The sequence below is a fragment of the Rhea americana genome, unplaced genomic scaffold (genome assembly GCF_003343005.1).
Source record: "Rhea americana isolate MKP2758 unplaced genomic scaffold, rheAme1 scaffold_217, whole genome shotgun sequence".
NCBI lineage: Eukaryota > Metazoa > Chordata > Aves > Rheiformes > Rheidae > Rhea > Rhea americana.
The window spans coordinates 1,186,912-1,191,946 of NW_028186317.1; the positions used below are offsets into that span (position 1 = coordinate 1,186,912).

The 5,035-nt window shown below is 40.6% G+C and overlaps 1 protein-coding gene across 1 annotated transcript in view; it reads left to right on the forward strand.

The window, feature by feature from the left end:
- The window catches only part of CAPZB (capping actin protein of muscle Z-line subunit beta), a 58,990-nt gene that overhangs the window by 19,013 nt on the left and 34,942 nt on the right, over positions 1-5,035 (forward strand). The gene's annotated exons all lie outside the window — the stretch shown is intronic.

A 5,035-nucleotide genomic window follows, 5' to 3' on the forward strand; every position in this document is an offset into this window, starting at 1 on the left:
TTTTTTTTTTTTTTTTTTTTTTTTTTTTTTCTAACACCTTTTTTTTTTTTTTTTTTTAAAAAAAACTCTTGCCCCAGCAACATTTACTTCTCTTCCATAAATTGTTAGGAGTGGAATCTAACCTGTAAAGACTTAATGATGCACGTGCTCATCACCAGCTGCATAGAATTTATTTGTCCTTGCTGTGAAGTGAGTAGATATTCTTGGTTTCTTACACTTGATTAGTGTCAACTGTCCCAGAAAAGTGTGTGACACAGTTGCCTCTGGAACAACTTTATGTATTACAGAAGTATGGATATAATGTACATAAAACCTGCTGTATAGGCAGTTGGGAAAACTTCCCTTGTCCAGTCCAAGTACATGGCTTGTCTACAGCTTTCTAACCTAAGCTTCCAAGCTTTTGTGGACAGATGACACGGAGAGGTCTTTGACCTTTGAATGAAGCCTGTTTTACCTTTCCACGAGAAATGCATTCCTTTTCTGTGGCCAAACGTCTGAATTTATTTTTCTACATTTCTGACAAACCTGGAGCCTTGTCTGATGAGAGACCTTAATCTGATGGTTCTTCACATCGTAGCCACTTGAACTTAGTACTTCACTTGTTTAAACAGTGCTTGAGCCCTCTGTCATCTTTGTGTGCAGACCTGCTGATCTTATATCACCTATAGTGTAAGTGATGCCTAACCTTCAAGTGAAAGTTTAGCTGACCTGTTCAGCAGRCCTCCAGATGAAAAGATCGTATGTAAAGGATTCCCTCGAATGGCCTTGGACCTCTTGTGTACGAGCATCACAGTGRATACCCTGTTCAGATTTCTGAAGTCTCAATAAGTTATTTGTATCCCTAGATCTATTCAGGAGTTCACTGAGGATGCAGGAAGGGAAAAGCCTTTCCTACCTGACCAAAGAAGTTGATATTTGATCTGGTATGTGCTCAGCATATTCCTTCAGCAGCAGAAGTCCTACAGAAAGAAGCTTCAAGAAAAGCTTCAAGCAAGCCATATTCACCATGAATAAACTGGTGAAATGCCTGAACTCTTCTCTGCCAAAGACTTTTTCTTTTAATAGATCAGGAAAATAATTCCTTCTGTTGTATGCTTTGTGCTGTGATTTGAGTAGGCTTTCCATATGATATTGAAGCTGATGTTAGTGAACTTGGGAGGAACGGTCAAAAAGCTATAGCTGAATAAAATTTATCAAATGCTACTTAAATGCTSCTTTTAGCCCCGTAAGTCAGGGTACAGGTAAGAAAACTGGGTCAGAAAAGAAATTACTCTGTGCGGGAAGGTAGTATTTCTCTTCCTTGAAAGCGTTTAGTAATTGGCTACATCTGCACCATCTAGACTCCTCGCAAATGAAGCATCATTTTGTGGCTACTGCTGGACGTAGGATGAAGAATAACTAAATCGTTGAGATGGTTTGGTGTGATTACAGTTGATTTTCTGATGAAGCTTGGAGTGAACTAAGATCAAGATTTGAGCAAGTCTAAGGACTATCTGGAACAATGAGATGTTTGGGGAATTATGGTAAACTTGACTGTATAATTAGCATGAGGTTTTTTTAATGACTCAGAAAATTGCTGGTTACCTCTAAATGTTGGAATTACTTCTGGATGGTGCTCATTAGTGCTCTACATGCTTTCCGTCAGCAGCACGCTCGCTAGCCTTCTTGTTCATATTGAAAGTGTAATGTGAAACAGAGCAGTTTGAACCATGCTCATTAGAATGMGGGTCTATAATTCCCACTCTGCTTTCTGCATTCCCTGCTCTGGGATGGAGTTGAAATAATCTGTGAAATCCAGAATGACTACTTTATTGCTGAGACATCCATAGATCTCTCTCGCAGCCTGCTCTGACTGACCTTCAGCATACAGAAGTTCACACTCCTGTTAGACAAGAGCAATGTATACATTGATACTGCAATAGTAATATTATACCTGCAATGGTTCCAAAAACATCATGAGTCAGACTCAAGCAAATAGTTTTTGACCTTTTTTGGCAGTTTTATCGAAACCTTTACAGTCTATGGTTTTATACTGTTTGCTACCATTACCAGACAGTAGCCTCCTTGACTCACAGGACGGTTGAGGCTGGAAGGAACCTCTGAAGATCATCTAGTCCAACCCTTTACCCTGCTCAAGCAGAGTCCTAGAGCACATTGCTCAGGATTGTGTCCAGGTGGCTTTTGAATATCTTCCAAGGAAGGAGACTCCACAACTTCTCTGGGTAGCCTGTTCCAGTGCTCAGTCACCCTTGCAGTAAAGCGGTTTGAAGTAAAAGGTCAGACTCCAAATGCATGACAAGCACGAGCAGGTTCATTAAATTTGTGATAGAATTATAAAAGATGGCACGCTGACTTCCCTTTCTTCGTATTTGGTTTTCTTGCCTCATTACACTTCCGTGCTGGAGTAGACTTGACACAGAGGCCCAACTCTTTTTTTTCTTTTTTTTTTTTTTCTTTTCCCCTTCTCTGTGTATGGAGCATAGCTTATTTCTTAAATCTGCTTACAGCTTACCTTTAATAGTCTTTCTATAGTTCTGTGCCATGAGGCTGGAAATTGCTCTCCAGACCGGTGTGTGTAACTACTGTTCTGATGCTGTTTTTTTTAAGATCCAGTGAGAAGAGATGGTGATGACTTTGACTTTGCATGCAAAGAGGTTTCCAAAACCAATATAGTAAGAAACTGACATCAACTTCCAAGGCTTGTCATCCTGCTGGGAAGGATAACAGTGCTTAAGTCCCCTCACTCAGGTCCTTGTTGCTCTATCAAAGCCAGGTTCTGCTGCTTTTTAATAAAAACATCTGGATGCCAGTGCATGTATGGAACATGTTCAGGATTGTACATTACTGCCCCCAAGTGTTGAGCTGACAAGGGAAAGGGTCCAAACTTGAACATGAAGAAAGAGGTTGGGTAGAAGAGGAGAATTTTTGGGTCACTGGCCCTCATCAGACCAGACACTTTTCATTCGTTAGCAATAACAGTTTGTGGTTTGCCCTTTTGCCACATCTGTTGTTGCTTTTTCAGGCTGCAGAGTCTTCAATTAGAGTTCATTAGAGACCTTGTCAGTCATAGGACTCTCAAAGTCCTGCCTGAAAGAAACTGTGCGTGGTGCTAGTAATGTTGCTAGTAATGTGCCTTGGCATGGAGTGCTCTGTTTGGAGTTTAATTAGTTGTTACTTGTACATAGACTACTTGGAGGCTGTCAGAATATACATGAGGACTTCGAAATCACACTACAAAAAGTAGAGTTTACTGTAGGCGCATAACCTTTTTAAGGATGACTGATCTAAATCTGAATAGTTTTCTGATTAGCTCTTTTGGGGCACAGGAATAACAAGCCTTGGAACATATAACTGTCCACAAGCAAGTCCACAGTGTAATGCAGTTTCCATAACAGCAAAATCGTAAAGGTGTCTACACTGTTCTTAAATGGTGTTGTCATGAGGATACCCCAAGTGATAGCACTCATCGTATTAATACAGGTTTTGGTTCTGTGTTGCGTGGATACTGTCTCACCTCCTTATTGCCTTAAGTTGTCCAGAAGAAATAGGTGCTATCGATATCCTGTACTTCTGTGATAAGTAACAAAACAGATGCATCTCCCTTCTGTTCCTGTCACTTGTCTGAAAGGAGAATGTTAAAGGCATTTTCTGGATGGAAAAGCTGCTTGTATCATTTAAGAATAAGATTTTCTTCTGGCTCATGACACCAGGTGGTGTGAAGTAAGAATGCTGGTAGAAGTCACTTCTGAATGGCTAAATGGTTTGTATCAAAAGATCAGGACAGTCCTGAAGAATTATCCTGCTTCCTTCCTCTTGAGATAGCAAGTTGACAAGCAGTATTTCTGAGGATCTCTTTGAAATAAGTATCTCTTGTCTCTTGCAAGAGTATTTGAATCTATTTGCTTTGGCTAGAAGACAATGGAGTTCTATTTAGCTGGAAATAAGTGCCACCTTCCACAGAAATATCCTATAAATCTGTGGCTCTTGTAGTCTGTCTTGAAGTTAATGTAAGAGCTTTTGTTTTTGAGAGAGACATCATGGAAGGTGATTCATAGTGTTCGGCGTTTCAGGAAGCAGGTGGAACATTCCATATTTATGTTCCAAAGCCATAAGGTTRTATGGAGTCTGACCTTAGTTTAGGCTATTCTGGTGTGCAGAATACCTGCCTGCCTACTTCATTTCCTCCAAAAGAGTATGGTTAAATGCCTCACATGAGTGGGCTTGGGGAGAAGGCATGGGAGTGTGTGGGGTAAGTCAGTCTCCCTGTACTTTTAGCTGTGCTCTTCCCAAGAGAAACCTTGAAGAAGGCAGAGGCTTTCAGGTAGTGCTGTTCTGGAGGATCTCTTCCAAGGACAACTTGGAAGCACAAAGAACAAGGTAGGTGAAAGACAGTCTGTCATGCCTTCCTTTTTTCTTGCAAGGCTGTTAGCTTTGCAGATTTATCTTGGAGGGGTGAATCTCTAGCCAAGGCRGAGAATAGGAGGAGAAAGATGGAATTTGCATTAATTGTGCTCATGGGCCATGTGCAGCAAATAAGGGGTCTCTAATAGGTCAGTCTCAATGACTTTGACCTGAGTAGGAAAGTTAATGTGCTCTCGGCCTTGGCAGAAGCTAGGCAGGTTCCTTTGCAAGTAAGAAATTCCTGTTGAGTGTTTATTCTGGATGTTAGCCTATACATATACATGTGTATATATATATAAACGAGACAAAAAAATCCAGYAGACTCGGATAGATCAGATTGCTAGCGTGAAGCGGGGACAGAGAATCATCCCGACAAAACTGGATCAAGAAACAAACACGCAGACTGGCCAAAGGAGTGGCATTTGCTCACAGCCATGACTACTTCATCTCTTTTCCCAGTAAGATTAATGTATAGATAACATTCTACTTAGTCCCATTTCTACTCTTTCTGTGTTAAATATGAAAACTTACTGGAAGTAGCAGCTCAAGTCCCTGCTACCATGGAAGGATCAATAGAACTTAAGTTCTTCCCCATAAATGTAGTAACCAGTAACTTTGTAACTTTTTTTTTTTT